At 35.4% G+C, this 11,782-nt stretch overlaps 1 protein-coding gene across 1 annotated transcript in view; it reads left to right on the forward strand.

Moving 5' to 3' along the window:
* LOC117175527 overlaps positions 1-11,782 on the forward strand; it is a 69,760-nt gene that overhangs the window by 6,185 nt on the left and 51,793 nt on the right. The gene's annotated exons all lie outside the window — the stretch shown is intronic.

The following is an 11,782-nucleotide window of genomic DNA, read 5'->3' on the forward strand; positions in this document are numbered from 1 at the left end:
GTATTATAATTGTATTGGTAAGGCGGCGTGTCTTACCTCTCGTAACCATAAAAGTATGACGAAGGCTTATTTGTCGAGTCAGTTTTGAAACGCAGCCAGACATCGATGGCTTGGAGACGAACTCAACACATCACTAAGTCGAACTCAAGTCGAAGGTCGAAGTCTTGCTTCAAAATGATAGCAAGACTTGAGTGTGCAAAAGATACTTTTGTCTGAAAATCAGATCATTTGATATTCAGATGTCCACAGAATGCTGCGTCTTTGCGGGTGCATTAATCAATTAGCAGGTTCTTTCGATAGCCTGCTACACTTTTCTTTTTAGTTTTTAGCCATTTAAAAATCAAAATTCTTCACTTTTAACGATTTGCAATTTTAAATTCTTCAATTTTAAATACTTTTAACTGTATTAAAATCCAAAATTATTTAATTTAAAAGTAAATAAAATTAAAACCAAACAATGTAAACTATTCTAATCTAAATAAAATCATTTCTTTAAAAATGAAACTTTAAAATTTTGAAAGATTTAATACTGAAATTGTCCTGAGATATGAAAATGTTTTAATTTAAAACTAGAATACTATGAAATTAAGCACTAGAAACCTCCAAAGCTTAAGAAATTTCATACCAAAGATGTTCGAATGTAAGATTTTGAAGCAAGAAAACTTTTCTTTTAAGGGTATTCGTTAAATCTGACATTCATTTTTTTACAGGTAAAAAACACAAGAAAAAAAACTTGTCAAATATTCGGGGTTTTGCGAGCTTCACGGATCAATAAAATTTTGAAAAATCAAAACTTTTGTTAAGGAAACCATTATTTCCACAAAAATATTAATTCTGCAAATGAAAAAAATTAGCGGTTAGCAGACGAAAGCATTTGAACGGTGTGAATCGTTCGCAAATTTATTTTTCTACTCACAATTCTGACATCATAGATGAATTCTCGACACCTATCATGTTTTCGAAGGGCCACGACTTGATGATTGTAACTTTCGCGCCACGCACGGTATCAAGGTACCCTTCCTTATTTACCGCGGGTCCAGGATACGAGTATTAAAGGGAAAAGCTTCTTCTGCTACATTGAATTTTTAATCAGACTATCATCAATCGTCATCATCGAACGTCTACCGATTCGCGCACTTCAACTTCCACCAAGTATTGCCGATGCAGTGGTAACAATTCTGGCTGGCGACCACGCTGCCTTTGGTTCAAATATATTTGTCGATTTTTTTTCCTATTGCAGACATGTTAAATAATAGTTTTTAATGCTTCACCGGCGATTAAATTTTTTTCAAGAATATTACTGGGAAAAAATACAATGAATCCGAGAGATAGGGCTCCCAGAGTTGGTTCTTTCGAGATTTGACGCGCCGTAGTGGGGCTGAGTGAGAGGAGCTATTGGGGGCTGCACGCTACTCACTCACACTTGACTGTCTAAATTCGAAATCGACCTTTTTCTTGGGAGTTAGGTCCAAGGTCAGCCCCAAAAATAGGCCGTCACTCGATTCCACTACTACGACGCCTGATTCGGCACGGAAAAAGTCCGTCTTACTCTTATAGCTGAGTAAAGGGTCGTGATGGTGGAAACGAGACATATGGCAAATGATTATTTGCGGCCGAATTTGTCCTTAGTGAAGACGATTGTCGTAGATTATCACGTATTTGGTGATCTTCTGTTCCTGCAGCTACAGAAAGAATGAGAATCAGCCGGTTGTGGGGCTGACGTTAGACCTAACTCACCAGTCAAAGGTCCATTCCAAATGTAAACGGTCAAGTGTAAGTGAGCCCCCCCCCCCCCCCAACAGCTTCTCACATCCGTCCCCGCTGCACGACGTTAAATTTTGGAAGAACAAACCCTAGGAGCCCTATCTCTCGGATTCAATGTATTTTTTCGCAGTAATATTTTTGAAACAAAATTTGATCGCCGGTGAAGAATTAAAAACTATTATTTAACATGTCTACAATAGGATGTCAGCCAGGACGTTTACTACTGCATCGGAGATACTTGGTGGAAGTTGAAGCGCGCGAATCGGTAGACGTTCGGCCACCGTGGCTAACGTGATTTGCAAACGCTTATAGTTCTTCCAAAGGTCAACTTACAAAAAAAGCCAGGGCACGTGTCTAATTATTTTTTCCGCGCTATCGATATATGATAGTCTCAGTAAAAAGTCAATATCGCAGAAGAGGCCTTTCCCTTTGAGACTCGTAGTCTGGACCCTCAATCGATAAGGAAGGGCGCCCCGATAACTTGCGTGGCGCGAAGGTGACAGGTAGCCTGGTGGCTGATTACAACTACAGTTACAACACGCACACACAGGACATGTCAGTTTTTTCTATATTAAGTCAGTGTCATACTTATCAAAAAAATGTTAAGCCATATTTAACCAACGCCATTAAGGCCTTAAAAATGCAACATGGCTTACACGCTAATGCTATTATTATGGGAGTGTATGCCGAGTTGCATACTTTTTGGTAAGCCCCAGCGTATCCACCCTGCGTGTGTGGGGGTGTATGTGTGTGTGTATCATCCTGTATATTGTATATTAAGCATTAAATATATAAATATATATATATATATACATATGTTCTTTTTTTTATTTTGATGACCTATGAAAAATATGATTCTTGTTAATTCAAAATAATTCTTCTTTAAGAATTCAGTAAAATAATAAAATATAAAATTTTACTCATACAGTGTTTAAATTATTTTTTATATCCAGAGAATTTTTTTCCATCAATTTGAAATAACGTTTCTTGAACCTTTTTGCCTCAATTGTAAATAAATGTTTGCATAACTTAGAATAATAATGTTTGTCTTCTCCTTTGCCTTGAAGAAATTGTTTATTTATTACGATTTCTGTGATTGAAAGAACTATTTTCTTGATTAAAATAGAATACTAAACAAAATTTAAGATAAAATCAATAAGAGCCATCAATAGAAATTGTGTTTGCCTTATAATTAAATTTTTTATAAACTTTGACTCTTAAAGAATTCAAATATGAAATAAAAACTTAATTTTTTAATTTTTTCTTTTATAATAATTTATAAAAATGTAAAAAAATATCAAACGGAAATGTACGTTTTTTAAACGAGAATGTGGCGCTCTCGTGGCTTGAAACACGTGGTGTGACGTCACCCGCCGTCAAATCCGAAGAGAAACGTTGCCAGCTTGATAAAAAATTTCCAAATGATTGATGATCAACGAGTTTGGCTAGAAGCGCTTATTTTTATTGCGTATAAGTATAAGGGTGGTCCAAAAAAAATACATTTTCGAATTAATGAAATTAGACTCAAAAATATTATAAGCTGTATCAAAATTTAAAACCACTGTGATTTTTGTGTTTGAAAAGAAAATTAGCAGAACTACGCATTTGTTGCAAAGTTTTCACTTTTTCTACTTGTTTAGTATTTATTTCTCGATGTATAAAAGAAAAAAGAACAATTTTACTTAGTTTAAAATACTTTTTTCTTTTTACTATTTACGCTACTGGCCGAATGCAGCCCCATCGGTTCTGTCTCGTGCGTTTTTGGCTTCTTTCGGGTTAGTTCGCGCCACTCCGGCATTCGCTTCCAGTCTGGACACGGCTGACGACAAATGTTTCGCAACTTTTCTCCGCTATAAGATTTTTATGTGCACCTTCAGCAATAAACTCTTTATCTCAAGTATCTTAAAGTGGATGCTCAATTGACCAAACCTGCTTGTCTCGAATGCTGAGATTCTGAAGTGCCGCCATATTGCACAGTTGCTACACTCACGTTTTGCTGATAAAAGACGCTGCCAATTGTTGAAATGAAATTTTTAATGAAGTCTGTGTCTTTTAGTCCACTTTCATCGCAATGGCAGAATTCGATTATGTTTGAATACTCAAAGAGCAAGATTCCCTGTATGCATCAATAAATCGAATTGCTGACCGCATTGTGGCCAATGAAAATCCGCCTCAAACACTGCTAGTTACAAGAAAATTGATTTTTTGAAAAAAGTAAAGGAACCCAAAAATTTTTATTGCAGCCCAAAAATAGCCCAAAATTCTGAGCTATGAAAAATTCAAAAATTCGATTGTGGAGGTGCTAGCTTAATGTACCTTAGTTAAACACTGATCGAATCTCCAGGAACTTTGGGAAATATGCAGAGCGAATCAAATTATTGCTGTCGAATTCGCCTCTTTTAGCCGATGCGGATAACAAGAAGGGACAGATCCTGATTTTTACAATCCTGACTCTTTCGTCAAGATGGAGGTAAACTATGAACAGGTAATAGATGACATTTTATCACGCATCCAGGATATGGACCCTGGTTCGACATCTCAAGGTTATGAAGTAAAGCAGAGCGTCAATCGACATATTGCGTCTACACTCAAGCCTCCCAGCATTTTGTTTCCGGGTTTTCGAGTACATATTGCGGTTGGCGTTCTTTTAGAGATTTATTTTCTTCTCTCATTATCCAACATGAGTTGCTTTCAGATTCTAAACGGTTAAATTATTGTAAATGGCAAGATTTGTTGGTTTTTCTCTTGATTGGCAAATTAGATAAAACCTCACGAGATCAATGGCAAATATCCACGTGCGATACAACTGATCCTCCGTCTCTCAAACAGTTTAACAAATTTCTCGACACGCGTATTTGTGCAAAGAGAAAAAAAATCTTTATGCATGTCCTATATTTGAAAATAATGCTCTGGATGAACGCAACAAATAATATTTGCTCAAATTCTCGATTTTCAATTATTTAGGAAAACATTATCGAGGTATGTATAAAAAAAAAGATTGTTTTCTTATCGTAAAAAATCGCACCAGTCCCTTTTGCATCGAGACAAGAATGTTTCAAGTTCCTTTTGGATGTTTTAAAGCATTTGTCAGATTATTCTTGAAATGTTTTGGAAAAGAAAGCTAGTTTTGAAAATGGGAATGCAATTTCGTCCCATCTCAAGGTAACTAGGCAACTCTCGCGATATTGCATTTTCTTCGGTATTATATTTAAAAAAACGTCTTGAACAAAATGAGAATGTTTCTATTAAATATCATGAATCTATGCAAGATTCTGTATTACTTGGTCACATGTCCTACGTTGGTCCCATTGATGATGATTATTTCCGAGTATTTATCCCACATCACCCTGTTCTTCGACATCACAGTCAAACTATAAAGTTGAGGATTGTATTTAACGCATCCAGACCTACTTTAACACCAAAATCTCGCTTAATGACTGTTTGCGTATAGGACTGTTCAGATTTTTTAGCTGAACTCGGTAACATAGAATGTGCTCATCTCCATATTTTATGAAGTCCTTCAGATGATGCATTTTGTTTTCACAATAATGACATTCATCATGAGATTTCTAGAAAACGTTCAATTCTGTCAGCATTTTCAAGGTTGTACTATATGACCCAAATGGGTTGGCTATCCACAGTTCTCATCGTTGCAAAGATTTTACTTCAAAAACTCTGGGTACAAAAATTGATTCGGACCATACGCTTCTCTCCAACCTTTTACAAGAATAGTATGATTTTTTTCTGTAAATTACCGGCATTATCGCGCATTTTAATTCCAAGGACTTCCTGTGGTAGCGATACTAATTCCACGTAAATGCACGACTTTTTTAAAGAATTTCGCCATGCTTATTGTGCGGTTGTCTATTCGCGTGTCATTTCAGAATCACGTGAAATTGTAGTTAAACTTCTTATCGCCAACACAAAGGTTGTCCCGATCAAGACTTTGAGTATTCCACACTTTGAACTATGTGCTGCTACTCTATTGACATTGCTCATTCCATTCGTAGTCAGCTCTCTTCAATGGGCTAATGTGCCTATTTTCTGTTGAACGAATACTTCGATAGTACTTATTCGGCTGAAGAAGAAGCCAGCTACTTTGACAGTTTTTAACGCTAATCGTGTATATACCATCCAAACTAAATTATTCTCTGCTTTGTTGAGTCACGTACCCAGCAAACAGAGCGCCGTTGATAACGCCTTGCGTAGCCTCTCAGCAAAAGATTTACTAACTTTTTCTCTTTGGTGGGAAGACCTAGCATGGCCTTCTACATCTTCAGCTGCTCAGCCTCAGCGCAATACACCAACTGTCAATTCTGTAAAACATGACGTAGTCGCTACCTTACTAAATAAAACTGAAATTGAAAATGATTCGTAATGTAATTTACTTTCTCGACAGTCCTCTTGGTCTCACTTGCTTCGTGTCACCGCATATTTCCTAGATATTTGTCTGTCACTGAGATAAATGATTCTTCGTTATTCTGGATACGTTACGTTCAATACTAATCTTTTTCTCGCGAAATTATTTCTCTAAGGAATACGAAATTATTGGAGCTCACAGTAAGGTTAGGACGATTGTCCATCCTTGTCTTGTGTGTGCACGTGATAAGACTGAAACGGCGACTCAATTTATGGGCGAGATTCTAATCCCCAGAGTGACACCTTCACGACCTTTTTTCAGACTGGAGTTGACTACGCAGGTCCATATTTGGTGCGCTCCAGTTCAGGTCGCAAAATAAAGTCGCACAAGGCTTGGATCTGGATTTTTGTTTGCTTTTGTATAAAAGGAATTTACTTAGAAGTAGTTCATTTTTATACCACAGAGTCGTTTATTGCCGCACTTAAACCCGATCTTGCTATCTCGTTTAGCATCGGATGGGGCGACTTGGCATTTTATCTTCCCATCGCCCCATATTTTTGCGGGCTATGGGTGTCAGTCGTCAAAAGCGTTTAGCTTCACCTACGAAAATTATTGTGGAACAGCAATAACAGTTGTACTTACCGTTTCGATTCTTGGTGTATCCGCGAATCTCTTGTTTCGCTGGCAAATTTACCAAAGAATTTTAGAACAATTTTGGCGTTTGTGTTCTCGTGATTATTTACAATCATTGAAGCAGCGAACCCAGTAGTTTTCACGTCAGCCTAATGTTAAAGTAGGAAGTATTGTACTTTTAAGAAACGTCAATCTTTCCCTCGATAAGCGGGAATTGGCCCGTGTTACTAAATGTGTTATAAGACGAGTTGGGGCCGCTAGAGTTGTTCACGTCAAAATTACGCATTCTGAGTTTGAACCACCCATCTCGCAATTTATGATCTTGTCTATTTCTAACGAATCATAATTTATATCGAGTACTCTTTGTTTTTATATCTTTTATCTTCTTTTCATTATTATTTGTTAGCTTTATTGCGATTATTATTGCGATCTTTTCTGAAGCTTGCAAGGTAGCAAGGTGGAAAAATTGTACTTAGTTAAAAATAATGGTTTCTTTTTACTATTTACGTTACTGGCCGAATGCAGGTCCATCGGTTCTGCCTCGTGCGTTTTCGGCTTTTGTTCCGGGTTGTTCACGCAGAGCCGGCATTCGCTCCCAGTCTTTGCCTGGAAGCCGATAACGACAAATATTTCGCACCTTCGGCAATAAAATATTTATTTCAAGCATCTTATAAATTAATGTTATGTTTGAGAAATACTTTCAATTTCATGTTTATTAATATTTAATAATTTTGTGTTAGCTAAAATTGAGTCATTGCATTATTTTTGATAAACTTAGTTTATATAAATTCATGTAATTATGAGTATTCTTATGAATTCAATGAATTCCAATGATTCTGATAAAGAATCAGTGAAAAACTTGCTGGTAAATATTTACTTAATTTTTTTAATAAATCTGCAATCAATATTGAATGTTATTTACTTTCAGTTTAAATTTATTATTTTTCTGTCTTTAACTCCCTTTATTGTGTGAAGAAGCTCCAGAGCATAGCCATAATTAGGGGGAAAGTGGAGCCTTCGGATTGACTGGCGTCTATTTATCTATTGCATTCATACCCAAAGGAAAAACGTTCCTAAACTCAAAATTCAACGATTTTGCATGTTTTAATAGTATTTTTCTCGTAAAACTTATTATACACTTTTATTTTTTTTTTAAATCTATTCATATGTAAGCAACTAATTTTTTGTAAAAATTCCAGTTGACATTATTGCCATTCTCTCTCGCACTTCGCCATTCCGAAGGTTACTATTGTGGCAAACTTGAAAATCAAAAGCATAAGGCCACTCATGTCTTTTACATGCCTGTTCTTAATATTTATGCTAAGAAAAAAAAGCAGCTATACCTAGATCTTATGATGGTCGAAGAATACTTTCAGGAGATTAGAATAGAATTTGAGTTTAAAAAGTACGCCAAATTTTATTTAAAACGAGGAAAACCTAATAGCATCACCGAAGACCCTGAGCTCGTCGAACACCTGGGCGTGCCACAGAGCCGCATTCAGGACGTGACATATATAAATGATACTCTCCGAAGCAGATACAAACGCCTCATCTGGGAGATTTGGTCTTCCGAACTGTCAGCAAGGAACAAAGTATCTGCAATAAACATACTTGCCTTCCTGGTATTACTCTTTTTGTTTGGAGTGTTTCCATGGATAAAGGACGAGTTCAGATCCCTTGATATCGGGACCCGAAAGATTATGCATAAAAAAAGCATGCACCTAAGTTTTCTCTTCCGCAACTCTACATCCCACGCCGTGAAGGTGGTCGCGGAATACTTAATCCTTAATGTCTTCACAACATGGTTATTTCGGATACAGCACATATATTCGCAAATGAACGAAACCCTTTTCTTAAAATAGTCGAAAAGCTCGAACAAAGGGGCGAAGAAGCGTTTCCGTACAAAGCAAAGTAGATGCCAACTGAAAAACTCGGCCTTGACTTCAATATCAGAGAAACGTGAAGGATCAGTCGATGTTGTATGAGCTAACGTTTGGTTTCTTAAATCACGCGGATTTAACTCTGGCTTAGAGGGTTTCATTTTGACATGTCATGACGGTGTCATTTCCACTTGAGCATATCGTCGCCACAATTTAAGCCAACACATTCCCGATGGTAGGGACAGAGTATGTCATGCACACCCAGAGCTTCTAGAACACATACTATCTAATTTTCCAACTCATATGGGAACGACATACATCCAAAGGCACAATGCGGAATTTTCTGTTAGGCTATTCGCACTTATTATCAGCGCTCTTGGAGGTGCCAATCTTTCACTGGTTACAAGCCTGAAAAACATCCCTGCGGGGGATTACGCTTGAAATTTAACTGCGATCCAACTGAGAGCGGTTGCAGATTTTCAGATTAGTATCCGCTCCCGGCAAAATTTAGCACTAAAATAAATAAAATTGATGTAATGCGGTGTATTACCCCTAGATGTAAATATTAGGTTATGACAACTGCTCCGACAAATTTAATTTCTTTCATGTTCCACAAGGGAAAGAAAATGTAAAAGCCTGGCAAAGGCCATCTCAAGAGAAAATATAATATAGTTGTGTTTAAGATAATTGGCAATTAATTTTTTCCTATTTTCTTTTTAATTGTTTGTGAGGTATCAAATAATATAAGTGGTACCGAGAAGCAGTGTCGATTGGACCGGTTTATGTGTATTTTTTTCTTAATACTGTATAAAAATAAATTTTATATTAATATTACCGAAGAATTAATTAATTAAAATAATAATTGAGTTTAAAAATTAATGCAAACTCCTGTTCAAAAAACAAGAATCCAATGACCAAAATTGGACCACAAAAAACTTTTGTAATCTGACAAAATTTTAAAAATAAGTTTTGGAGAAAAATAAAAGAGGAAATAAAAATGAGAAGGCAGCTAACCGCATCCCCTTCCTTCTTTTTTCTTTCTTTTGTCTTCTTTATTTTTATTACCATCAAATTAAAATAAAATGACATTCATAATAAAACATAACAAAATAAAATTGCATTACCAACGTTTCGGTCCTCGTGCAGTATCCTTACAAAGGCAAGAAAAATTTAATAGGTAGAAATTAACACAAACATACTATCTAGTTGTCCAACTCATGCGGGAGCGACCTGCGTCCATAGGCAAAATGCGGCTCTAAGAGTGCTTTATTATCATCTCTGTCACTCTTACGGCATTAAACGCCAGAGGGCGTTTCCGTACATTTGTTGTTATTTTATCGCCTTTTTTGGGAAAATTGACGAAGTTGTTGCGAAAATCGACGAATATTTGACTTTCTCATAATGGAATTTAATTTAAGACAAAAATTAGGTTTTTTCTTTGTGTACTAGCTAAATGAACAAATCATATTTTTTCCTTATTCTACTTATTTTTCTTTTCAAAAATTAAAAATAAGAGATCAAAACATATGAAACATATGAAAAAAACACAGCGGGTGGTACCTACCCCCTCCATGCTCTTACCTTCTCCGCTTTTCGTCGTTCGACGTCGAACGGTCGATTCACATTGCCCATGAATTTTCCTGCACACTTTACCCAGGCTTAGGACTGGCAGCAAAAATGTACAAAATAAATTTTTGTATGCAGGCGTGTTTAAAAATTGATGGGAAATATGTATTGTCAACTATATAACACAAAAAAAAACAAAAGTTAAAATGTGTTGTAGGTAAGACTTGCAACGGTTAAAAATTAAACATATTGCGACGAAAATTTCACTGAGGTTAGGAGAATAATCCTGATCTCATCTACTGCGTCACGTTGAAGTGAGCAAATTTCAGTAAAACATGTAGAATTAGCAACAGAAAACACGAAAAAAATGTTTCCTTACTGATATATCTCCTCCAAAATAAAGTACACTATTGTAGATAAATTAGAACTTATTTATTACCATTTAACAAAAAGCGCAAAAAGCAACTGACAGATGGGAATCCCTGTTTCTCTCCAATTAAATGAATATAAACAACGATACATAGCGCTGGCGTCAGAATTCTCGCTACCTCTCGAACAAAAATCGAGCAATTAAAGTATAAGGCGAAAGATTATCCAGGCAACGTTAAAAATCAGAAATTAATTCGATTCATGTAAAGTTTATCTGGCAAGGTTAATTTTTGTTCCAGTTAATCTTTCACCTGAAATCGATGTAAACATTGTCGTACGTTTTTTCTGTGAATATTAGAATATAAATAATCTAATGTAATTAATTTCTCAGCTAGAGTTCATACATAATAATGATGAAATATTATTTAAACAAATATTATCTCAATAAAGTGAAATAAATTTTGAAATTAGCTACATATTTTCCTCTCATATATTTCAGCTATTTATTTCACTTTAAACTCACTCAAATTTTTACTGAAAACTGGTAAAATATTAATTTATAAATGTACTGGTAAAAAATTGCGTAAAACCTGAGGAACGAACTCAAACTGAGTTATGAATCTGACTTTGAATGTCAAAATTGTATCGATAAGGAATTGTTCTTTTTCGATCATTTCTTTTTTTTTTGCTGCTGCACTCCTCATTTTCATGTTAACTTCGAGCTCCATTTCTTTAAAAATCTTGATCAAATTGAAAATGTTCGGATTAGGCGTCTAAAATTCAGCGTTTAATGTTGAATGATCCTAACAGAGCCGCAACTCGACCCCAGCCAGGACGAACCTTTCCCCTAGCTGCTCGTGGGAACAACAAAGACACCAGCTTAAAATATAAGTTTCCAACTTAAAATAGCTAAAAATAATCAACAAAATTTAATTTAAAAGTTAATTGATTGTTTCTTTAATTTAGATTTTAGATCATTGAGAATTATTACTTAGAATTTTTTTAATGAATCTTAATCTTTGAACCCTATAATTTATAAAAGTTAAAAATTCTAAATTTGGCACTTCATCTGCATTTCATTTAAACTTGTTTAATGGGAAAGTTCTAGTACGAGGGTATTTCAATAAGTCCTTAGAATGAAGTATAAAAACAATTTTTTTTGGGTAAATTTTTTTTTATTTTTCAACATAATCTCCTTGGAGCTCTATAC

This window comes from Belonocnema kinseyi, chromosome 6 (genome assembly GCF_010883055.1).
Source record: "Belonocnema kinseyi isolate 2016_QV_RU_SX_M_011 chromosome 6, B_treatae_v1, whole genome shotgun sequence".
Taxonomy (NCBI): domain Eukaryota; kingdom Metazoa; phylum Arthropoda; class Insecta; order Hymenoptera; family Cynipidae; genus Belonocnema; species Belonocnema kinseyi.